This window comes from Phocoena phocoena, chromosome 21, assembly GCF_963924675.1.
Source record: "Phocoena phocoena chromosome 21, mPhoPho1.1, whole genome shotgun sequence".
In the NCBI taxonomy this organism is placed as follows: domain Eukaryota; kingdom Metazoa; phylum Chordata; class Mammalia; order Artiodactyla; family Phocoenidae; genus Phocoena; species Phocoena phocoena.
This window is the reverse complement of record NC_089239.1, coordinates 9,071,556-9,097,500: the sequence shown is the minus strand read 5'-3', so window position 1 is coordinate 9,097,500 and position 25,945 is coordinate 9,071,556. Positions and strand designations below refer to the sequence as shown.

The 25,945-nt window shown below is 40.6% G+C and overlaps 1 protein-coding gene across 2 annotated transcripts in view; it reads left to right on the top strand.

The window, feature by feature from the left end:
• The window catches only part of UNC5D (unc-5 netrin receptor D), a 597,176-nt gene that overhangs the window by 161,411 nt on the left and 409,820 nt on the right, over positions 1-25,945 (top strand). The gene's annotated exons all lie outside the window — the stretch shown is intronic.

The window sequence follows — 25,945 nt, the reverse complement described above, 5'->3', positions numbered from 1 at the left end:
AAGGAAGGCTGAGGAATGGCTCAGGTGTAGCCTGGAATTGTAGCTCTGGGCTGGGGGCTTCCGACCGTGGTCCCAGTCAGATTGCCTTCCCATCATTGTGCCTCACTGGCATCGCTAAAGAGCAAAGGGCCAAGTCCCTGATGGTGTCAGGTTGCAGGTGTGGAGGTGCTCTTTGGATTTGGGGGAAAGCCCTAGAAAAAGGGATAGAAGACATTTCTCTAGTCCTATTTTAGAGCTCCCTTCCATGTCAAGGAGAATAGATGTTTCTTTTGATTTCCTATACTGCTGATTGTGGAAATGGGAGTGATAACATTTGAGCTGTAGTGTCTTGAGCAGAGGAAAGAATAGAAGTCATCTAATTCAGCCTGCTCATTTGACAGGAGATAACCGAAGCCTGTGGTGATTTACGTGTCTGCCAAGGTCACACAGCCGCTCGGTGAGGTCACACTGCCTCTCCAGTGTCCTTCCCATTGAGAGTGACACTGCCCAGTTTGTTTAGCTCCATTTCAGCTTATCTCCCACCAACCCCATGAAACAATCCACCTTCCTCTTTTCCCCTTTGTGTAAATGGCGTCACACCAATTCCTTAGGCCCCCAGGATGGGCATCTTAACATCATTATCCTTTCTCTTTACACCGTCCGTCACTAAGCCTGGTGGATTCCACCATCTCTGGATCTGATGTTATTTGTTCTGTTCCTTTCCTTCTCTTTGTACTTGGCACTTATGTCTGCCTGACCCTTTACCACCATTGCCCCCAGTGGGTTTTCCTGACTTCCTGGGGGGCATCCTGCCCTAACATCTGTCTGCCAGACCCACCTCCGAATGCATGGCTGCAGTCCTATCTATCTTCTGCATCCCCTGCCATCTGGGTGTCCCTGGACTCTCTGTAGCCTTAGAATCTCCATTTGAGATCCCAAGTTAGGGAAGCCAGCGACTTAATGAGGAGAAAACAAACACTGCGGCTCACCTTTACACAAAGGCTCTGTGAGGAGAGACGCAGGGAATATCGGGGCTTCATAAGGTTAAGGCTTCCTCTTCTAGTAGCCAATGTACACAATGTAGTAGAACAATGTACACTTTGACATGTTATATACTTGTCTATATTTATATATACACACACACAAAATATGTCTGAATATATTTGAATGTATTATAATATGGGGGCTTCCCTGGTGGCGCAGTGGTTGAGAGTCCGCCTGCCGATGCAGGGGACGCGGCTTCGTGCCCCGGTCCGGGAGGATCCCACATGCCGCGGGGCGGCTGGGCCCGTGAGCCATGGCCGCTGAGCCTGCGCGTCCGGAGCCTGTGCTCCGCAACGGGAGAGGCCACAGCGGTGAGAGGCCCGCGTACCGCAAAAAAAAAAAAAAAAAAAGTTAAAAAATATAATATGGGGCACACGAACATTCCATCCTGTGTGAAAGAATGATGTTGCTTTCTAAGGCGTGACCTTTTATTTAGGGGATGTTGAAAGCTTTTTGGGAGGAATACCACTGAAGGATTCCTTGGGTATGATTTTTTATTAATGTTGATTATACTTTTTAATTATAATTTCATGCTTGTAAGAATCTGGCTTCTAGATTAGAAAGTTGAAAGGGAGGCTTATTTGAACTTGAGCTCATAAAGCAGAGAAAGCAAAAAGTTTACTGTAAAATTACAAATTAGATGAGGAAGGAAGATTTGGGATTTTATGCAATTAGTGATGTACACTGACAGTTACAGCAATATGTCAGTTCATCTGTGTTTGTTGTGTGGAAACTGATAGTACGTATATATTTGTGTCAAAGTTCTTAAACCTGTAGCAGTTTTCATGACCATTTTCAAGAGAAATAAAAAAGTCCTGAAGATTATTGATTTGTCTAACATTATGTTTGCCATCCCCTTGCTCTAGACATTACCTTCTAATCAACCAAAACATGTTCGCTGGATAATGAGTAGAGGAAGGTATTGTGTTAAACTCTGTGGACAGACACAAAGAGCTGTGTGTACATGAAAAAAAATTCTGCCAGAGAAATTATTGATCTAGTTAAATAGAGTACCTTATAGGTATTCAAGTTAGTATGATAATCAGCATTAAAAATCAGCTTCCTGAATGTTCCAAAGCAGTGGAAGAGAAAACTTCTAGGAATTAGAATGAGATCTGTGTGAGTTGACTGGGGTGATCATGAAAGATTTTATGGAGCAAATGACACTTAAATTTTGCCTTTAGAGTCCAAATAATTTATCTTGTTCTTTTTACCTCTGCCTGTTGCAGGGCCCTGAATCCTAGGTGACTTATAACTGCAGACTTAGGAGCCGGGCCAGCTGTGCCAGCTCTGTTAACAGATGCCTCCCAGCTATTTGCCCCACACAAGCCCCTCACTCAGTGCTTCGGCTTTAGTGAGATCCTCACCTAATCACCAGCTCTGCTACCCTGTCTTCCACCAGACTCAGCTCTGGGCCATTTGGATGTTTTTTAACTATTATTACTTAGAGTGAGTAATTTAATTCCAGAGACGATGATCTATATTCTTTTAAGTTTCAGTAAGTAGTCATTAGAATGCTTAATCTCAGGCATCTTTATTTTTTTTCTCCAGTCTGAAGCAGCGCCATGCGTTTAGATAGCGCTTATTAAATTTTTAGCCCTGCCAAGCCACTACGATAACATGAAATATTGAAGTTTTGCTCCTTTGATTTTAGCCTAGAGCCTTATCTCAAAGCATATAGTCACCCTGTGCTTTGCACACTCGCCTGGGCTTGATTTAACAGAACCGTTGATTCCTTTTCATGCTTTCTTGTCGCAGATTTCTGCTGCTTTTGTTTTGTGCCGGAGTTTTCATTTCATATTAAATCTTTATTAACTTAACAGGTGAGTGGATGTAGTTCAGCCACACCTGCAGGACCACCTGTTTGAAGGTTGGATGTGATATCAAAAATGAATGTTGTAGCGCTTTGAAGGGATTCATTTGCCTTTGGGATTTTAGTAGAACTTTGTAATTATGGATTATTTCAGTGCAAATACATTTTTTTTTTTGCGGTACACGGGCCTCTCACTGTTGTGGCCTCTCCCGTTGCGGAGCACAGGCTCCGGACGCGCAGGCTCAGCGGCCATGGCTCACGGGCCCAGCCGCCCCGCGGCATGTGGGATCTTCCCGGACCGGGGCACGAAGCCACGTCCCCTGCATCGGCAGGCGGACTCTCAACCACTGCGCCACCAGGGAAGCCCCTGCAAATACATTTTTAAGTAACAAGTTCCTGCAAATCTTGACACCATATGCCCAACATAAAGCAATCTCAAACAACCTTGAGGAGTTCTTCACAGCTCTGCAGAGGCTAAGATAAAATCTGTCAAGGTGAATTAAAAGGCATCTAGAAGCTTTGAATTTAAGGTTCTGTGTTTTCCCCTACAAGAAGTTGATGGCATTTTTTGATATGTAACTCAGGCCAGACAACTGTATTTCTTATTCTCCTTTACACGTCTGTGATGTCCTTAAAGAGAAAAGAAAAGAACATTGGCGAGACTTCCAGAATTGCCTCAAGTCACTTCTTCTAAGAGAAGACAGAACTTGTTCGGGGTCCTTAGCTTACACAATTATGAACAGAGATGCCGCATCCTTTTTATTTTTTGATTTTGAAAAAGTAACGTTTCCTTTTGTTGATTTGAGATTTTGCGGGATCTATTATTTACTTAAAAATATAGTTTTTTATTCAACTTAGAGTTTACTGGCTAAAGTACTTTATCTTTTGTGTTGTCTTGCGACTGAGCTTTGATATTTTATTGGTAATAATCCTAAAAGATGAATGAGAATTGCAAAGGAGTTTTTTGCTTTGTAGATTTATAGTGATGGTGACTGGACTTGGTTCCTACTGTCACATCTCAGAAAGGACATTCACACCCGCCAGCTTAAACATTGCTTGTTTACAGAGCCCAGTATACTGGGGAGGTTGTCTGTGCCCCTATGCTATGACCGTGACTGTGAAGCTTCTGTGAAAGTTTGTGTCTCACTTTTATATCCTTGATCATAATCACTCTCTTAGTTTATAGATATTATAGACATTTCGTTAATACTTACATCATCTCCTTTTGACTGAAAGTGCCAGGAATTCTGTGCCATCAGACTGCACAGGCCCAGTAAGTTCAGATTTGCATGGAACCTCGCTTAAAATGTTCCCCATTGGGAAGTACCAGAGAAGAACATGCATTTCGTGATGGTTTGATAGCCCGTTATAATTTAAAGAACACTTTCATATCAATGATCAGATTTAAGCAATTCACTAAGAGGGCAGTTTATTATCATAATGATTTTCTGGACAAGGACCTTCATCACAGTGACCTGACCAGCAGTTCACCCCCAGGAGAACCGGAGCCCAGGCTGGGACCCCCATGCCTTTCAGCTTAGGACTAGTGTTGCTTTCACTAAATCTGCACCATTTCCTGCAACGCCTGTCACAAACAAGTGTTCCAGTTAAATGTCCTAGTTAAGGGTGGGGGAAATCTGTATACATATTATAGTAATTAGATATTGCCTTTGAAGAGCCTGCAGTCATATAGAGGGGATGAAAATTACAGGACAGGTTGAGAAGTGCTATTAGAATTAGATAATTTTATACCCATTCCTTTGAGTTCATAGAGGGAGGACTGACGTAAGTTACCTGAGAGGTTTCCGGGAGAAAAGATCTTTCCATAGGAACTAAAGGATAAATAAGTAGGTAAAGGACATCTCAGGAAGGGGGATGGTCTGGGCAAAAACATGGCGGCATGGAAGAGTGTAGCCTGTGGCTGATTGTAGGGAGAAGTAGAAAATGAGGCTGAACAGGTGGGATTTAAAATAAATTATAGACTAAAGCTTAGCTTCCAGGTTATGACCTTGTTTTGTATTTGAAATGTCCTTAATTTTTTTTGTTTTTTAATTTTTATTTTTTACAGTAGCTCCTTGTTGGTTATCTGTTTTAAATATAGCAATGTATACATGTCAATCCCAAATGTCCTGATTTCTTCATAAAGCTAAGTCCATCAAATATACGTGTGTGCATGACAGCAAAAACACCCAACAACAAGAAAAATGTTGTCTTAGAAAATTATGGATGTGTTTATAAATTAGCTCTATTTCCCACAGTGTTTAGAATAGGCTGGGCACATAGAATAGGGATTCAGTGAATACTTGATTTGACACATGGGTGTACTGTCAGTGTAGAGGCATCTGCGTCCGTACATTCAGACACGCCTTGCTTGTGTCCCAGTCTCTCTCCTTCCTCGCCATTTAGCTTGGAAGCATTTTGTATCTTTCAAGTCCATGGTGGCAGAATCAACTCTCTGAAAGCCCCTTCTGTTGTTAATGCCTATTTATTTGGTGGAATTTTGCTTTCCAACAAGTCTGCTTGTTCCTTAAGTGCTTTGGGACTGCCTAATGAAATGCAGGGCTCTTCATCAAAGTTACAGATGGTGGCAGTGCACAAACCCAAACTGGGACAAGGGGAAGAAAGAGGTGAGCCACTGACCCACATTTACAGATCGTGCAATTAATTATCAGGTAAAAGTGGCACTTTATTTCTTTCTGATTTTTTAACTCGACAGGTGCTTGGAGATATTTGCGCCCCCAAAGGAGGGTTTTTTTCTACCTACCATAAATATAGCCCTGGAGTTTGGTCTGACTGGAGTTTACATTTTTTTTAGGTCTGTGGGGTTTATAGTCTGGCAGCAGCTAGACCAGTCTAGATGTTCCAGAAGGCATGGGGCTTATCTTTGGAACCTGTGGGAAAGAATGGTAAATTACATGGGAGCCCTTTGGGAGAGGCACTGAAGCTGAGGTGGTGAAAAGAGCCACGTGTTGAAGACGCACCCCACGTGGTCTCCTGAGAAGGCCAGTGTAAGATCAGAGGAGACCTTGGGTAGCAGCCACGGCTCAGCACAGTTTCCCTAGTGAAATTGGGTTTGCCAGTGCTGTGGAATCGTAGAAATTAAGATGGGAAAGGTCTGTGCAGTCTCACCCACACCTTCCCTGCCTGCCAGCCTAGGGAATTGCTCCTGACACTTGAGCCTCTAGTTCTTTGTCCAGTCCACTTTTAAACAATGCAAGTGATAAGGTATCGATCTTCCCTGGTTCTGAATTTCTTTTGATTTGCTCAAGCTGTCATTCTGCACACAAACTCTCGTAGCTCCGCACCGCCTGAAACCTACATGCCACTTTGCGGTGGGGACGGTTACTCTGTTAGACAGGGTCACCCTAGTTGCTTTGTGCTCACATCCTTTTGTCTTCCTGTTCTCAACAAAGACAACAGCAGTAGGTACCCTTTTCAGCTTTCGTGTTCCATTGGTCTTATCTTACCCTTTTACCAATACTGCATTCTCTTGATTACTGTCCTTTTATAGTAAGTCTTGAAACTGGGTTGGGTGTGTCCTCCAGCTTTGTTCTTTTTCAGAATTGTTGACTATTTAGTGCCTTTGCCTCTCCATACAAATTTAAATTCAGTGTGTCAATATTGACAAAAAAGTTGCTGGGATTGGGATTTTGTCGAATCAAATACAAAGGGATGGTCTTCTTTCTAGATGAAAATTTTTCTCATGTTTCACAAGAATTTCAGACATCTCTAACCATATGCAAGGAACAATTTTGTATTTGGTTGTAGTAGATGGCCTCAGTTTCCCCTTCTAACCGTGATTCAATGATGTCTATAATTGGTTTATTTTATTAATTTAGTTCTCAGGCATGTCTGGTAGTATAGAACAATCGTTGTATGTACTCAGAGTTATAAAAGGGATTATTCTGTATTTGAAATGTCAACATTCAGGCCTAATATGACTTCTTTAACTTATTTCTTGCTAGTTTTTCCTTTTTTAGCAAAAATTTCTAAGTGGAAAAAGAAGAAGAAAGTTAGCTATCACTGATTTTCAAGCCATTTAACCCAAACTCTCTAAGAGTATCATGTGTTCAAATTTAAAGATGGACTTTCCAATAGAAATTATTACAATCGTTAGCTAAAAGCAGAAATTGGGTATATCTTTCTTTAGACACACATGCGCGCACACACACACACACACGATTTAAATAGGGAAATCACTGAGCTCTGAGAGCCAGTAAATTAATTGCTTGCCTTTCTAACCATAGTTCCTCATTGTATTTTAACTGGAAGATTGAGTGATTTCTTCTGTTAATTATTTTTTTTTGTAAAAGGAGACAGTGCTGTGAAAGGGAAATCGACGAAAAGCCTGAGGAGGGAAAAAAATCGTCTAGGTTATAATTTTTTAAGAGCTCTCGCTGTATTTTTAACCAAACTTCGGCTGCATCGAATCTGTGACGTATGAAAAATTCTTTGGCTTCCCCCCGTTTATCGCGTTTGAGCAGTAAAGAAAATATAATTGAAGAAATGGCATTGAAGAGTATCCTGGGTTGCTTGTTATCAAAAGTGACACGCAGGAGGCTTTCCACATGAAATTTAAACATAAGAAGTGGCTAAATCTGTGACTGTGGAGAAGGGACAATTTGAGTTTCTTTTTTTATTTTTGAAAGTTCTGGTAGAAAATGATACGGGCAGGGCTTACTTTTTTCCCCCCCCTTTAAAACTGAGACTCTTCTGAAGGAGATGATGAGGGGGAGTCACACTGACAATGAGAAGTCACTTGTAAAATGTGATTATTGTAATTTGCAAAACGATAGCAAGAAAGAACCGGCCCCTCCCCCATAGCGGGGGAGAATGACGCAGAATGATGTATGAGAACCTCGGGCCTGAGCGGTTTTCAGAGATATGTCCCTTCTCTGAAATTACCTTCTTTGCCTGCTCAAAATGCTTGTATTTGGGACTTGGGTAGTGGCACAGTGGTTGAGAATCCGCCTGCCATTGCAGGGGACACGGGTTCAAGCCCTAGTCCGGGAAGATCCCACATGCTGTGGAGCAAGTAAGCCCGTGCACCACAACAATTGAGCCTGTGCTCTAGAGCCCGCGAGCCACAACTACTGAGCCCGCACACCACAACTATGGAAGCCCGCACGCCTAGAGCCCGTGCTCTGCAACAAGAGAAGCCACCGCAATGAGAAACCCATGTGCAGCAACAAAGAGTAGCCCCCGCTCGCCACAACTAGAGAAACCCGGCACGCAGCAACTAAGACCCAATAACGAAGACCCGATGCAGCCAAAAATAAATAAATAAATTTATTTAAAAAAAAAAAAAGAGCTTCTATTTGCTAATGCGGCTAAGTTCTTCAATATTAAGTAAATAATTTCACTAAATAAAAAACAGTAGAGAAAAAAGCGGAATTGAGATTCAGTGTGAGGACCCTGGAGCTGATTCTCTAGCTAGGCCACATGGTGGCTGTGCAAGTCTGGATAACTTCCTCAGCATCTCTGATCTTTAGTGTGTTCGTGGGCAGGATGAGGATGATGCAGTGATCATTAGATTATCCATCTCAGTAGATTTTCTGAGTACCTATATTTAGAGAGGGTGACTGGGACCTAGTCAGTATGCAATAGAAGTCAGCTATTGTTTTCATTATGACTAACACTAAAAATAATTTTTGAAGGTGTGTTCTATGTATTGGGGAATATAATAGTGTGTAAATGAATGCTACCTGAGTTCATTTCTGAAAGCAGGCTGTGAAGGGATAAGTAGTTGAGAAGAGAAAGAATACCAGTTTTCCAAAACAGTAGCACACAAAAGTATGAGGAAAGAGCCAAGAGTGAGTAAGGAATAATACTGACAAGGAAATTCTTGAGTCCTGTTCAGGAACCAGCTTTCTCTTAAGAGGGAAGGAAGATTTGGAAATGGAAACTAATTGACAGCTCTTTAAATTGTCTCCTTTTCCCTAAGATCCTGAGCACTGAACCTTCTGTCCGCCGTACTTCGAGCAGGTGTTTCCTCGTTTGCACAGCCTCAAAGGTTTAAATCAATGTCCTACAGCCTTGGAAGAGTAGCCCAAATAAAAGGGTTGTAAGATCAAATAGGTCCCTGGCAAGTGCATGGCTTGACTCTGGGGTTTCGGTGGGAGTTGGTACTCATACCAATCTGTATGCATGCTTTCAGTGAATTCAGTTAAACACAGACATCCTCCTATGTGTAATCCCCATGCTCAGTGCTGTAGATACAAAGATGCGTGAAAATTAGCCCATGCTATCAAGATTCTAACATGTTATTTTCTGCAGTGGCTGTTCTCTTTTGTTTGTTTGTCTGATTTTATGAATTGAGAGTGACTGATTTGTTCCAGAATGTGTTTGAATAAATTATCTTTGGTGGTAAAATTTGGGCATTGCTAAGAGAGTCAACATTTAGAAGTGAAAACACACTCTTCTGTTGAAAACCTCAGGTTTCCCAGCTGAGTAAAAATGAGTAAGACGCTTTTCTTTTTTAACATCTTTATTGGAGTATAATTGCTTTACATTGTTGTGTTAGTTGCTGCTGTATAACAAAGTGAATCAGCTATATGTATACATAAATCCCCATATCCCCTCCCTCTTGTGTCTCCCTCCCACCCTCCCTATCCCACCCCTCTAGGTGGTCACAAAGCACCGAGCTGATCTCCCTGTGCCATGCAGCTGCTTCCCACTAGCTATCTATTTTACATTTGGTAGTGTATATATGTCCATGCCACTCTCTCACTTCATCCCAGCTTCCCCTTCCCCCTCCCCATGTCCTCAAGTCCATTCTCTACGGAATAACACACTTTTAAAAATAGATGTCAGCATCTCTTGGGGTGACTAGTGTGGTTCCTCTCACTGAATCCATTCATAGTTTATTTTGGTTGCTTTTTATGTTTTTTTCATGAACTTCAGAGTTGATAAGTAGACAGAGGAACATTTGGAGTGTGTGTGTGTGTGTGTGTGTGTGATTATTTCTTAACTGGGTGGAAATAAGATAAATAATAAAACCACACTTTTACTTGTGGTTTTCAACAGTAACGACACATCAGAATCACCTGTGTGGAATTTTCTTTACAAATACAGAAACTCGGGGTCCATCATGGAGATTCTGACTTTGTAGGTCATGTTCTGCTATGGTGTCTAATAGCTAGGATTGAGTAGCCCTGCCTTTTTTTTTTTTTTTTGATTCCTGTTACTTAAGGCTTTTTCAAGCTGTAAGAGAAAAGAACTAGGGCTTTGCTATCAAATTTTAATGTGCATGCAAATCACCTGGGCATCTTGTTAGAACGGGGTAAGGCCTAGAGCTCTGCATTTCTAAGATGTTGGAGGTGATGCAGATGCTGTAGGTTCTTGGCCCACATTTTGAGTAGAAAAGAACTGGGTCAAGAGTTGCACTGTGGATACCATACCATGACTGTAATTAGGAGAATCTGATGCCCACCGTTTAACCTGCAAAAACCCCCATGTTCCTCCCCTGCCTATTTTATAATAAACAGAAAGGAGTATTATGACTTGCTAAATGAGTAGCCCTTTCTTCCTTTATAAGATGAAATATATATATTACCAAGCCTGAAAACTATTTTGTGGTATAGAAAGGATTTTGCAACCACGGTTCACCTCCTTAATGTAATTAATTCTAGAAGTTAATGTTCTGACTGATAAGAAAAAATCAGTCTTATAGGGCGATATATAGAAACAACGAGAAGTTAAAGGAAATGAGAAAGAATATGCATGTGGCTGTCTAGATACAGTTATAATCATCATTGCCTGTTAAAGGAAGGTACTTAGTTGTTATACCTACCTATTAAGAGCATTAACTTAAAGTAGGTTTGAAAAACTCACCATACATAGTAAATCCTCCATAATTGTAGTTATTGCCAATATTACTATTGTTGTGGCTACCGTTATCATCAATGATGGCAGTGCTCATTTTACATAAGATCCTTTTAAGAGAACTCTCTTGGTGTTGGGTACGATATAAGGAAAAAATAATTCCGAAGAGAAGAATTCTGAGAATCAGAATCTTAAAGGGATAGGATCAAAGTGAAATATATAAAACCTTTAAAAAAAAAATAGCAAAAGTGCTCTTTTTGTTAAGTAAACACACAAAAGAAATATTTTTCCTGTTCATTGATAACACTCTGGCACATTATTAATCTTAGCAAAGTCTCTCTAAATGTACTGATGCATGTATTCCATTTTCAAATATCTCATTAGTTCCTCCTTATTGATTAAATGGTCATGTTTTCTAGGGAAAATCAAGTTCCAACTGACAGATATAACTTGGATGTAATGGATGATAAGTCGTCTTCATTGTCATCTGAACTGGTTAAACTAATGCATTAACCTCCTCTCCTTAATGTTATGAGAGAGTTTTAAAAAGAAACAGCACAAGAACAAAAACTAAATTCCATATGCAGAAATGCAATTACTTTTAGCCACAATGTCCAACTGCTTTAAGGCATTTGATGAGTCTTTTTGCTTTGTGAGAAGTTGGAGCTTATATGGATTCAGTCTCTGTCCTCTCATCTGTCACTGGCAACCAAGCACAGACTGGAGGGAATTAAAGCTGGGAGAGTGGCATTAAGCATGTCATATGCCTTAGGCATAGTTGGAACCGTCTTGATAAAGACATTTTTGACGAAACTGGACCTCATTCTGTTGAGGTTCATTCAACCTTAATGTTGTAAAATACAAGGTTATGAAGGGGAGGAAAAAGCCATCTCATATGCTCCCCCAGGTAGATTCACAGGAGTCTTCTTCTCATCATTCCTCAGCTCCAGATCCATTCTATCCAACACAGGCCAACCAAATTATTCTTTGGAAATGGTCTTGTCCCAATATGAGAAACAAATACATCCAGAATTTGAGTGTATAATTAAAAAAATACAACAAGACACAAATGAAAAAATGTGATATTTAATCAATGTACATTTTCATCTCTGGAATTCCATTGTTAAATTTCCCCTCTCAGCTTAGTAGGAGTCTAAAGTGTACTCTAGATCCATGTGTCTTTGCCTTTACAGCCATATAAAGATATTTCCAGGTATACCCATGAAAGAAATACCCCATCTGTGTGTATTCTTCTCCAAAATAGGAAAATCTGTTGATTAAGCAAAATAAGTTTTGTAGACTTATTGTAGTAAAGAAGAATACCTACTTGGGGAGTAGCCTTGCAAGAGGAGGAAGATGATGGAGAATATTTGTAAGATAGAAGACCTAGTTAGGTGGGTGAGTTTGAGGTAGGTCTTGCAAGGTGATGATTGGGTCAGGATTGGGCAGTTCTGGGTGTATAAACTGGTCTGGAGGGCACAGTGAGATCAGGGTGTGAGTATTGGTGAACAAGTCTTGCTGTTGAGTCACGTATTTTACATAGTTTACAATCTTATTTTCCAGAAACAAAAACAAAAAAAGCATTCCTTTTTGCCTGGTTCCAGTGTTCATTACCATAGGAACTGGAGTATGTCATGGTTTCAGTTCTCAAACTTAATGATGGAGAAATGATATGTATTAGTCTCTTACTGCTGCTGTAACAAACTACCACAATCTTAGTGGCTTAAAAAAATACAGGTTTATTAGTTTACCATTCTGAAGGTGGGAATTCTAATATTGGTCTTACTAGGCTCAATTCATGGAATCAGAAGGGCTGTATTTTCTTTCTGGAGGTTCTCCAGGGAGAATCTGTTTCATTGAACTTTCCAGCTTCTAGAGGTTGCCCACAAACCTTCCCAAGTGGCCCCTTCCTCCATCTTCAGTCAGCAAAGTTTCATCTCTCTGACGCTGCTTCTCAAAGTTATTGATATATCTCCATCTTCCTCTTTAAGGACCGTTTTGATTGCATTGCGTCCACTCAGATAATGCAAGATCTTACTCCTACTGCAAGGTCACATCTGCAAAGTCCCTTTTGCCATGAAAGGTAACATATTCCCTGGTTCTGAGGATTAGTATGAGGACATCTTGAGGAGAGGCTGCATTATTTGGCCTACCACATGGGAGATAGATTCCACAGAAATTGGTAAACTGTGTCCTCTTGCAGCCTTTGGCTACCAGAGTTACCTCATGGTACAGATAATTCTTTAGTAATTCTTGAAGCATTTATTTACATTCATAAAAAGCAAGAATTGTAGAGCTTCTCCTTGTAATAAGATGGATGTCAATGAGATCTATTTGATAGCATTTATATATTTTGTTCTTTAAAAAAAAGTTTTGTGTTGTTTTGTTTTTTTTTTGAGGAAACTACTATTCTTTGTATACTAGTTAGCTCCAACAGGACACTTAAGGTGATTATACAAATATAATAAATATCGAATACCTATTCCTGCTTTTTATCCTCTGTAATCTAATGACTCCCTTGACACAGTACTATTTCAGATCATCTTCAGTGAGGAATGACTTGCATTTAGCTTTTTATATCACACTGTCATATAGATCATTCTCAGCAATGCTTTATGTAAATTAGGAATCTTTTCTGTCACATTGCAAATAGTACTCACCAAATTAAAGACCTCTACAGTGTAGTCTTTGCATAATATGAAAAGCACCAATGAAATGCATGGATTTGAGTGCCTGACTTTAATTACTGAAAATGAAGAGCACCTGTGATTCAAGGGAGACATGCCCCGCCCCCTTTCATTACCATAGGGTCTTTCAGACATGGATGCTATTCTCACCTCAAACCACCTCGTGACAATTTTGTGGCTCTGATGGGAAGTACTTAAGGGAAGGGGAAAGAAATTGAATTGTAACTGTCCAAAGAGGCATTTTTCTAGTTTTATAGAAGTTTTGCATTAGATCGGAATAATTCACTGTAGAACTTAAACAAAGTTGATCTCAGCTTTCAACTTTCATATGGCTAAAGGAATAAATATATATCTGGTTTAGGAATTTCTTTTCCTTCCCTCTTTTTCCTTCTCCTCCTCCCTTTCTTTCTTCTTGTTCTCCCTCCTCCATTTCTCCTTTCTTCTCTCTCTTTCTCATTGTTTTCTCTCTTTTTCTTCTTAGCCCTAGATGTTTAAGTGATGTAGGTATATTTTAAGCAAACCACCTGACCATTCTGTCATGGAACTAATGAGGTTTGTCACAGGACTAGTTCTCCCTATGCAGAAGAAAATTCTATGTATAAGAATATTTATTTTATGATTCTTTACATGATGAAAAATTGGACATTACCTAAATACTCACCAAATAAAGTTAAATAATTTATGAAAGCAGTGCAATGTAGTCACTATATGCTGACATGGAAAGTTATAGAACAGTAGAATCGGATTTGTGGTGGATTTATGTTTCTTCTTCTGGGAACTATTTACAGAGTTTGAACACGAACACAAACAGTTTGTCCACTAATGACAAGTGACTTCTCTGTATATACAGATCATTTGAAATAATATTCAAAAAACCATGTATCTCTATGCTGAGAAGAAGAATACGGAATGATATATTAAAAACTAAGAATAGTATTGAAGTAGTTTTGGGGGTTTTATTTCCTACTTTTTATACATCTGGATAACTTGAAATTTATGAACAGCATTTATTTTTACTGTCTAAAGGAAATGAAAATTAAGGAGACTGAATTTATGGTTTATAAGGTACACCTCAATAAAGCTGTTTAAATCAAACATAAAAGCGAAAGGTATGATGAGATCCTACACCAAAAAAAAAAAAAAAAAAAGACAAACTAATGCCAGCTTCTGTGTCATCCATAGATTATGAACATTAAGGAAATAGAAGAATTTTTATGTGAGTATGAAGAGGTATTATTTCTCCCATTGCAAGAATCTTGTCATTATAATTGTCAGGTCACTGTAGTAATGAGAAATGCACAGGGGCCAATCTTTATTTAGATCAAGGGTAATGTAAGTTGGGTAAGTATTCGTTCTGTATCTCCAAAATCTAGGTGAGAACCTGGCACTTGTCTCTGATGCATTACTTGGATGAATAGGTGGATGGAGAAATGGGAGTACCTCAGCCTACCCTCAGCTGTCTTTGGCAAAATATTCATTTGTGTTCCCTTTCAAGTGCTTTAGGTATTCATATTTATAAACAAAATCAAAATCCCCAAAATATAGAGCTATTCTTCTTTCTTCATAGAACTACTGGGAAATTACATGGATAATATTTTTGAGCGCTTTGGGAACCTCAAATCAGAAGGGAGACCTTTATTCAAAGCAGTGGTGGTCCAATGTGAAAATCTTACAGAACAGGGACTATTTCTGAGTACCTGGACAGTTCATAATACTACTTAATTATGAAAATGCAATAAATATTGTTTTTCCCTAAAGATATGGCTATCAGTAATAGAGGATTTAACCCAATAAAGTATTGGCATATCTGATAGAGTAAAAGACAGCATTCATTTGACCAGCCTTTTCAAGATCATGTAAAAGAAAAAAGAAAAGAGAAGAGGAAAAAAGAAAGGTGGCCAGGAGAGATTAGGTAGTCAAGGCTATAAGATAATTATCTTTTTTTAAACATCTTATTGGAGTATAATTGCTTTATAATGGTGTGTTAGTTTCTGCTGTATAACAAAGTGAATCAGCTATATGTATACGTATATCCCCATAACCCCTCCTTCTTGCGTCTCCCTCCCACCCTCCCTATCCCACTTCTCTAGGTGGACACAAAGCACCGAGCTCATCTCCCTGTGCTATGTGACTGCTTCCCACTAGCTATCTGTTTTACATTTAATAGTGTATATATGTCCGTGCCAATCTGGGATAAACCCCTCTTGATCATGGTGTATGATCCTTTTAATGTGCTGTTGGTTTCTGTTTGCTAGTATTTTGTTGAGGATTTTTGCATCTGTGTTCATCAGTGATATTGCCCTGTAGTTTTCTTTGTCTGTGACATTTTGTCTGGTTTCGGTATCAGGGTGATGGTGGCCTCATAGAATGAATTTGGGAGTGTTCCTCCCTCTGCTGTATTTTGGAAGAGTTTGAGAAGGATAGGTGTTAGCTCTTCTCTAAATGTTTGATAGAATTCGCCTGTGAAGCCATCTGGTCCTGGGCTTTTGTCTGTTGGAAGATTTTTAATCCCAGTTTCAATTTCAGTGCTTTTGATTGGTCTGTTTATATTTTCTATTTCTTCCTGGTTCAGTTTCAGAAGCTTGTGCTTTTCTAAGAATTTGTCCATTTCTTCCAGGTTGTCTGTTTTATTGGCATATAGTTGCTTGTAGTAATCTCTCATGATCCTTTGTCTTTCTGCAGTGTCAGTTGTTACGTCTCCTGTTTCATTTCTAGCTGTCTCCCTCTTTTTCTTGATGAGTCTGGCTAATGGTTTATCAATTTTGTTTATCTTCTCAAAGAACCAGCTTTTAGTTTTATTGATCTTTGCTATTCTTTCCTTCTCTTCTTTTTCATTTATTTCTGACCTGATATTTATGATTTCTTTCCTTCTGCTAACTTTGGGGTTTTTTTGTTCTTCTTCCTCTAATTGCTTTAGGTGTAAGGTTAGGTTGTTCATTTGAGATGTTTCTTATTTCTTGAAGTAGGATTGTATTGCTATAAACTTCCCTCTTAGAACTGCTTTTGCTGCATCCCATAGGTTTTGGGTCATCGTCTTTTCATTGTCATTTGTTTCTAGGTATTTTTTGATTTCCTTTTTGATTTCTTCAGTGATCTCTTGGTTATTTAGTAGTGTATTGTTTAGGCTCCATGTGTTTGTATTTTTTACACAGATCTTCCTGTAACTGATATCTAGTCTCATAGTGCTGTGGTTGGACAAGATACGTGATACAATTTCAATTTTCTTAAATTTACCAAGGCTTTATTTGTGACCCAAGATATGATCTATCCTGGAGAATGTTCCATGAGCACTTGAGAAGAAAGTGTATTCTGTTGTTTTTGAATGGAACGTCCTATAAATATCAATTAAGTCCATCTTTTTTTAATGTATCATTTAAAGCTTGTGTTTCCTTATTTATTTTCATTTTGGTTGATCTGTCTATTGGTGAAAGTCTGTACTGTTATTGTGTTACTGTCGATTTTCCCTTTTATGGCTGTTAGCATTTGCCTTATATATTGAGGTACTCCTATGTTTGGTGCATAAATATTTACAGTTGTTATATCTTCTTCTTGGATTGATCCCTTGATCATTATGTAGTGTCCTTCTCTGTCTCTTGGAATAGTCTTTTTTTAAAAAATATATTTATTTGTGGCTGCATTGGGTCTTCATTGCTGTGTGTGGGCTTTAGTTGTGTCGAGCATGGGCTACTCTTCGTTGCACTGCTCTGGCTTCTCGTTGTGGTGGCTTCTCTTGTTGTGGAGCCTGTGACTCTAGGTGTGCGGGCTTCAGTAGTTGTGGCTCGCGGGCTTAGTTGCTTCGTGGTATGTGGGATCTTCCCGGACCAGGGCTGGAACCTGTGGCCCCTGCATTGGCAGGCAGATTCTCAACCACTGTGCCACCAGGGAAGCCCTCTTGGAATAATCTTTATTTTAAAGTCTATTTTGTCTGATATGAGTATTGCTACTCCAGCTTTCTTTTGATTTCCATTTGCATTGAATATCTTTTTCCATCCCCTCACTTTCAGTCTGTATGTGTCCCTGGGTCTTAAGTGGGTCTCTTGTAGACAGCATATATATGAGTCTTGTTTTTGTATCCATTCAGCCAGTCTATGTCTTTTGGTTGGAACATTTAATCCATTTACATTTAAGGTAATTATTGATATGTATGTTCCTATTACCATTTTCTTAATTGTTTTGGGTTTGTTATTGTAGGTGTTTTCCTTCTCTTGTATTTCCTGCCTAGAGAAGTTCCTTTAGCATTTGTTGTAAAGCTGTTTTGGTGGTGCTGAATTCTCTTAGCTTTTGCTTGTCTGTAAAGATTTTCATTTCTCTGTTGAATCTGTATGAGATCCTTGCTGGATAGAGTAATCTTGTTTGTAGGTTTTTCCCTTTCATCACTTTAAATATGTCCTACCACTCCCTTCTGGCTTGCAGAGTTTTTGCTGAAAGATCAGCTGTTAACCTTATGGGTATTCCCTTGTATGTTATTTGTTGCTTTTCCCTTGCTGCTTTTAATATATTTTCTTTGTATTTAATTTTTGATAGCTTGATTAATATGTGTCTTGGCATGTTTCTCCTTGGATTTATCCTGTATGAGACTCTCTGTGCATCCTGGACTTGATGGACTATTTCCTTTCCTATATTTGAGAAGTTTTCAAGTATAATCTCTTCAAATATTTTCTCAGGTCTTTCTTTTTCTGGGACCCCTATAATTCAAATGTTGGTGCGTTTAATGTTGTCCAAGATTTCTCTGAGACTGTCCTCAATTCTTTTCATTCTTTTTTATTTATTCTGCTCTGCAGTAGTTATTTCCACTATTGTATCATCCAGGTCACTTATCCGTTCTTATGCTTGTTATTCTGCTATTGATTCCTTCTAGAGAATTTTTAATTTTATTTATTATGTTCATCATTGTTTGTTTGCTCTTTAGTTCTTCTAGGTTCTTATTAAATGTTTCTTGTATTTTCTCTATTCTATTTCTAAGATTTGGGATCATCTTTACTATCATTACCCTGAATTGTTTTTCACGTAGACTGCCTATTTCCTCTTCATTTGTTTGGTCTGCTGGGTTTTTACCTTCCTCCTTCATCTGCTGTGTATTTCTCTGTCTTCTCATTTTGCTTAACTTACTGTGTTTGGGGTCTCCTTTTTGCAGGCTGCAGGTTCATAGTTCCCGTTGTTTTTGGTGTCTGTCCCCAGTGGGTAAGCTTGGTTCGGTGGGTTGTGTAGGCTTCCCGGTGGAGGGGACTAGTGCCTGTGTTCTGGTGAATGAGGCTGGATCTTGTCTTTCTAGTGGGCAAGAGCGCGTCTGGTGGTGTGTTTTGAGGTGTTTGTGAACTTAGTATGATTTTTGGCAGCCTCTCTGCTAATGGATGGGGTTTTGTTCATGTCTTTCTAGTTATTTGGCATGGGGTGTCCAGCACTGTAGCTTGCTGGTCGTTGAGTGCAGCTGGTCTTAGCGTTGAGATGGAGGTCTCTGGGAGAGCTTTTTCCGTTTGATATTATGAGGGGCCGGGAGGTCTCTGGTGGACCAGTGTACTGAACTCGGCTCTCCCATCTGAGAGGCTCAGGCCTGATGCCCGGCAGGAGCACGAAGACCCTGTCAGCCACACGGCTGCTAGTGTTGGAAGGTCTCCTGAGGAGGCGGGGAGTGGCTGTGGCTCACCACGGGGACGGGGACGGGGACGCTGGCATCAGAGGTTCTGGAAGTGCTCCTTGGCATGAGCCCTTCCAGTGTCTCAAGATAATTACCTTAAAGTTTTTGTGGATTCTCGTTTGCCTTTGTTGCTGGAATTGTTATTTCGTATTTAAAGAAGATTTTCTCTGAAGAATGTATTTTTATACTTGATCCTAGAGAGTAAATCATTTCAAATTGTCGGAGAGGTTGTGAATAATCAACACACCGTCCGCCAGATCTGCACAGTATTCACGTCTCTTGTGTTCAGTGCTTCCTTCTAGAATAGGTAGGTGATGGCTGATTCTGTATTATCACAAGGTAAGAAAGCACCTTTTAGTCAGAAAAAAAAAAATCCACAAACACTTACTCAGCCTCTGATATTATTTTCCTCTGACGTCTGCAAGTAGCCAGTCTCTCCCTTCTGTCACAGCTGAAGAATTTAAACTTGATTCTTCAGCTCCGTGGAGTGGCCAAGGCACAGGAACACTGGGAAATTTACTCTGAATGTCAAGAATATGTTGTTACCGGTTATTTCTTTCCTTGGTATGATGACTTTATCTCCCCGAGGAAGGGAAAGAAAACCCCAGAACATAAGCCATGTGAATGCCTGTTTGGAGAGCATGTAGCTTTGATAGTCATTAGATGAAGTGGTCCCTGCAGTCATATCCCTGAAGTATTCATCCTGTATTATCCACTCTCCCTTCTTTGATCTCCTGTTATACAGTGAGTCCCCTACATACGAACCTTCAAGTTGTGAACTTTCAAAGATGCAAATGTGCTTTCACGTGTCCAGTCACGTAAGTTAGTTCACGTGTCAGTTGTACATTGTCACATGCGTGCAACCTCTGCAAGTGGTTGTGCTTTTGTGTACTTTACAGTACTATATAGAGTACGGTAGTACAGAATCTTTATTTCAAGCCCAGGATGTCCAGAAGCAAGCGTAAAAGCAGCGGTAGATAGCCGATTGTGTTACTTGGGTACCGAGGCTAACATTGTTGGACTTACAAACAAATTGGACTTACGAACACGCTCTTGTATGTAGGGGACTTCCTGTATTTTAGTCTACATTTTGGCATTTGATCATTGTGCCAAGGGTCCACCCTAGGTTTCAGGATTCCCTAGGAGGATGCACAGGACTGAGCGTATGGTTGTACTCATGGCTGTGATGTATTACAGTGAAATGTACAGAGTGAAACTGGCAAAGGGAAAGGGGCGTGGTGGAGTCCAGGGCCACCAGACACAAGCATTCAAGAGTCCTCTCCCAGTGGGGTCACAGAGGAGGCACTTAATCCCTCCAGAAACAAATTGTGACAACACGTGTGAGGTGTTACTGCTCAGGGAGGCTCATTGGAGACTCAGTGCCCAGGGTTTTCACTGGAGGCTGGTAAGGTGGGCACCTTCTCCCTGGCATGAACCAAAATTCCAGACTCCCATAAGGAAAGTAGATGTTCAACATAAGCCATGTTGTTTATGTTAACAGTCTAGTCCAAGTGAGACATCGTATCAGTTCTGGCAGTGTCGGAAACCCTCTTAAAATCCAGGTTCCCAGAGGCCAGTTAAAGGCCAACTTTGTAAACATGCCTTTTAAAGGATAAGTAATCTGGCCTGCGAACTGAACCCTTTTCTACACAATCTATGTGTTAATAATATACAATCTTTTCAACTTGTGTACCAAGTGGCAACTGTATATCAAGTTGCCACTTGGTATACAGCACGCACTTCTTGAAAGCTCAGGTGATACCTAACATCTTGCCGAAACTAACAGTTGCTTTCCTTGCCTGCTCCCTTGTCCCAACACACAATCATCTAAAAGATAACCAGGGTTCACCCAGCTCTGTTCTCTCCCTGCACTGTCCTAGTTCATGCCACTCTCATCTCTAGATGACACTGCCATGGTAACCTCCGAACTGCCTTCTCTGTTCAGCGTTTGCCCTCTGCTAATCCACACGCCACAAGGCAGCCTGAGACTGTTTCTTAAAACTGGAGGATGTTACTTCTTTACTTAAAATTCTTCCTTGACTTTACATTGTTCTTAAGATGAACTCCTGTGTCTGGAATATGACGTCCACAAGCCCCCACTCATCCAGCTCCATCTGGAATCGTTCCGTCTGTTATTTTGCAGCTATGTGGGTCCTTTCTGATTTTATCGAATTCACTGAGCTCTCTCCACCCTCAGGCCCTGAACAAGCTCATTCAGACCCCAGGAACACTAGTGTTTCTTTCTTATTGTTAGGCTAACACCTATTAATTATTCGGAGCTTACTTTCAAAGGAGGACAGCCACATAATTTATCATCCAAACCAGGACACTTTTTAGTGTGAAAGGGGGTGTTATTTATAATTATTCGTGGTCTACAGGTGTAACCTTGGAGATGTAACCATCCTGCTAATCAGTACCTCCCCGGAGGGTCCTTTCTCGACCACATCTTTTTAAATTGGATCACCGTCTCTATAACAACCTGCCACTTTCTTTCCTACTGCTCATCTCATAATCACTAATTTTATACTAATTTATGTGATTATTTGTTTCATATCTTTTACCCCATAATGCTATGAAGTTTCACAAGTTCATGGACAATATAGCCAGCATTTGGCAGGGCCAGTAGACATATTGTAAATAGTCCCTAAATTCATAATTAGATAATAGCAGTGCTTCCAATCAGGCATTTTTTGATCTGTCTCTGATTCATTCTACTTGCTTTATTTTTTCCCACCACTGTTGTTGTATTTGGGAAGCTCTTCATTAAGTTCTTGGGTTTCTCTTTCAGTTGCTGTCTTACTGAATGTATAAAGAATTAATTTGGTTATGTGTTGGAATGTTTCACTTGTGCAAAAACTCTCAGGCGTATTGGTTTGCTAGTGATTTGTGTGTTTTTTAAATTAAAAGGGAATGCTGCGAATTTCATTTCATTCATTTTTTTAAAAAACAGGAGTACTATTTAACAAAAAAAAAAAAAACCAGTTCTCTTTATATCAATTAATTCATTTCACCCTGTAGGAATGAATTTGCTCTGATCTCCTGGAAGCGGTCAAGCACAAAATAGGTTTCTATGAACAAAGCAATCTACTCCAGATGCTAGGAAGACCCTCTGGCATTTCCAGCCCTTCGGGGGGTGATCCAGACAATGCCGCCTTCTTTTTCTTCAAAGGCCTTAATAGTCAAATAGGTCTTACAAGTTGTGGGTTAAACTAAAAATTTGCCTCAACTACTATCAACCTTCTGTTATGATACCATATTCTCTAGAGAGTGAGATCTTCTATTTTGTTTCAGATTCAACCCAAACTGAAGGGTTTGCCCATCAGTTTTCAAGCCACGTATTTTCCACTATCTTTGGAAATTCATTTAGACACTGATTTCCACATCTGGGCATCACAAATTTACATGCATACGGGTGTCAAAAGTTAGTATACTGAACATCTGTGTCTCATTAAAAGATAAGAAATGAATGAGAATTGGAACTGAGACTGCTTTAATTACAGAATAAAGGCTTTTCATTGATCCTAATTCAATATAACGATTTAAATTTTAATCATCAAAGCGGGGTGTAGACACAGTTGATTACTTACCCACTAGGGTTCCTCTTTGCCAGCAGAGCTCTTCTTAACTCTAGGGCTGAAAGGTGCAATACGTACTTCTTTTGAAGTCCCAGCAGCCAGGAGCACCTCATTTCTGTTTGCATATCTCCCATTAAGCCTTTCTACCATCAAAGATTTTCTTTCAAAAACGTTGCAAGAGGGGCAGAGGCACCTCATTCTTCTCTTCCTACCCTGAAAGGTGGTACAGCAGACATTGGACGAGAAGGGAGAGATGTCTTACTAAATCCCTGTGCAGGCTAAGATCATCACCTGAGTTCATATTCTAGAAGAAATTAAAGAGAAAACATGCCTGATGTTTATGAGCCTTCTAGCATACTTCCTTGAATGAAAATAGATGGCAAAGACCCTCTTAGAAGCCTTCGAAAGAAACCAGCAAAGTTGGCATTACCCTGTGCAAATACTGCCATCTTTATGTTTACTTTCAATTGCGGGACTGTCCTCTTAGTGAAATGCGAGAAATATTGATTTTTTTTTTTTTTTTTTGCGTTACGCGGACCTCCCAGTGCGTGGTCTCTCACGTCGCGGAGCACAGGCTCCGGACACGCAGGCTCAGCAGCCATGGCTCATGGGCCCAGCCGCTCCGCTGTATGTGGTATCTTCCTGGACCGGGGCACGAACCCGTGTCCCCTGCATCGGCAGGCGGACTCTCAACCACTGCGCCACCAGGGAAGCCCGAGAAATATTGATCTTAATTTTGCCTTGTCAATTATGGATTTGACCTGGACAGTTTTTGCTCAGTTGCATACCTGTGCACTCTCTGGTCTTCGTATGATTGCATTTCTGCCCCATTATTCTCCTTCCAGGTGGGTCATTGAAAGGCCCCTGCATTTCTGAATGCTAAAATATAACCTGCAAGAAGTTTGGTCTGGTGATGTCGTGTTGAGTGGCTTAGAGAAAACTGAATCTTTATCTGATGGGTCTGTCATTATCTCCTATCCTTCTAAGTTGGAATTTGAAATTTATGCAAACCCTCTGTTCTCAAGAGACCCTAAGAGATTGGTTTTCGTGGGCCATCCATCAACTTGACCTTTGCATTTGCCTGGTAATGGCTGCCATCTTCAACTCTCCAAATGGAGGATGCATTAGGATTCTCCATCAGGAGCCTGTATGATTACCCTTCCTTTCTCCCTAGTACTTACGCTTCTATCTTTGTTATAATTACCCCTTCTTTGCCCCCAAATAATAGTGAGAGGTTGAGAACTATGACCCATAAGGCATTGGGGGCAGTTTGACACCCTTCAAGTTATCCCACCCTGTTCTTTGTTCACTTAGGGATTCTCCATGTGTGTATCCCCCTTGGATTTTAAGGGTCCAATGCTCAATTCTAGTGCCACCCCAATCTTGGAAAGCCACACCCATGTGGGCATTTATTTTGCCTCATAGACCTGTTCTTTGCTTCCAGTGTCATCGTCAGATCCTGCAGGGTCATTGAACACTGGCATCATCAGATCCTCAGAGGCAGGGGATACATGCGTTAACATTTGTACAGTTTTTGCTGTCGCTGCTCCCTGTCGCCTGTATTCATTTATCAGGCCGGGCCATCACATTGCACTGTGTAAATCAAGGAAGTGAAAGCGTAAGCCATTTGTAACGCTCTCCCCTGTTGCCGAAGCCTGTTGGTCAGCCACCCCTTGTCACCGTGTCACGTTTGTAAAAGCTGCATTCAGGTCACCTCCTCAGCAAAGACGGTGTGTGTTAACACCTTTGGATTGCTGCCTGTTCTGGGCAGTGAGGACAGCTGGAGGAGGGAGCTTCTGGATCCAGCCTGTAGCTTCCTCCTTCTTGCCATTCCAAGAGCTGTCTTGTTGCATCTACTGTGGATGCCAATAAACTAAATACTGGAAACAGTCTTGAGAGGTACTGGAAGCAGAAGAAATACTGAAGCAGTATAAATACTTCAGTGCCTTGAGTTCAGCTACAATAAGAACATTCTTCTGCCTCTGTGGAAGATGATCTAAGAAAGGGTAGTCATCACCATCTTCAACCATCCTCAGAATGACTAGACCAAGCTAAATCCGGATGGTCACTTCTGGTGGGGCAGCATACCCTGTTCCGGGACAGTGCTTCCCGGACCATCTCGCCCTCTGTTCCCTCCTCTGGCTTTTCTCCATTCCTCCCACCGGATCTTATCTCATGCCAGCTCTCTGGTTTGCTTGTGTGGAGATTGCCGTGTGGGTGTTGCCATGTGCTGCCTGCACTTGTTCTGCTAGGATGAGGTCCTGCAGATGGTGTTTCCTCCTCCAGGCGTGACTCCCTCGGGCCTGAGACAGCCTGGGAGAGGTCGTGAAGTCCCTATAGCCTCTCTCATATTGAAAACAGAAAGACAATCATTCAGATAAGTGGTAACTTTTGGTAGGTCTATTAGAAAACACAAGGGTTTGTGGAACGGGCGTGGAAGAGAGGGTTTGTCCAGCAGGGTTAGAAATTTCTGGAGGAATCGGCCTCTTCATGGTTGGGGAAGGGGCCAGGAGAGCCGTTCAAGATTGAGTCCCCTATGTGAGGTCCGCCCTACCATCCTGATGCCCAGCAGTGGGTTTGAGAAGGAAGAGGAGAAATAGATGCTAGTTACAAAGGGAACAGGCTTCTGGGGTGCTTGGACTTGGGAGAAAACTGGGGTTCAAGGTTGTCTTTTGCTCCTCAAACTGTGACCTGAGAAGAGCAGTTGTCATTGCTGTCATCATCATTCTTAGAAATGCAGATTCTTAGGCTCTATCCCAGAACTGTATCGAATTAGAATGTGCATTAAAAAAATTTTTGTTGGAGTATAGTTGATTTACTATATATTTACTATATAACACAACAATGTTGTGTTAGTTTCAGGTATACAGCAAAGTGACTCAGTTACGCATATATACTTTTTTTTTTTAATTTAGAATCTGCATTTTAGCAAGACTTCCCAGATGACTCTTAGACACTTTCAAATTTGATACACACTGGTCTTTACTAATAGCGGCTAAAGTGACTTTATATGTTAAGCTCTTGTGCCTCATATCCTTATCTACAAAATGGGAATTGTAGTAGCTGCTTTACCACTGTTGTAAATATTTTTAAGATAAAGAACTTATACAACCAGAAGCATTTTTAAAAGCAATATTTGAACAGCAAGCTGTCAAGAGTTCAGAGACTTCCTACAAGGAATCTCATTTTCAACCCCGGCGGCAACTCCAGCCCAAGAGATGGTAGCTGCTTTCACCCAGATGATGGAGAAAAGAGGAATCGTTAGAAGTCAAGGTTGGGAGTGAGCGGGTGGTGTACATAATAGAAATCAGGCAGTATGTGGTAAGAGTATATAGGCTTCCAACGAAGATATACCCTAGACCCAAATTCGTATGTTGCGTCGTTCTGA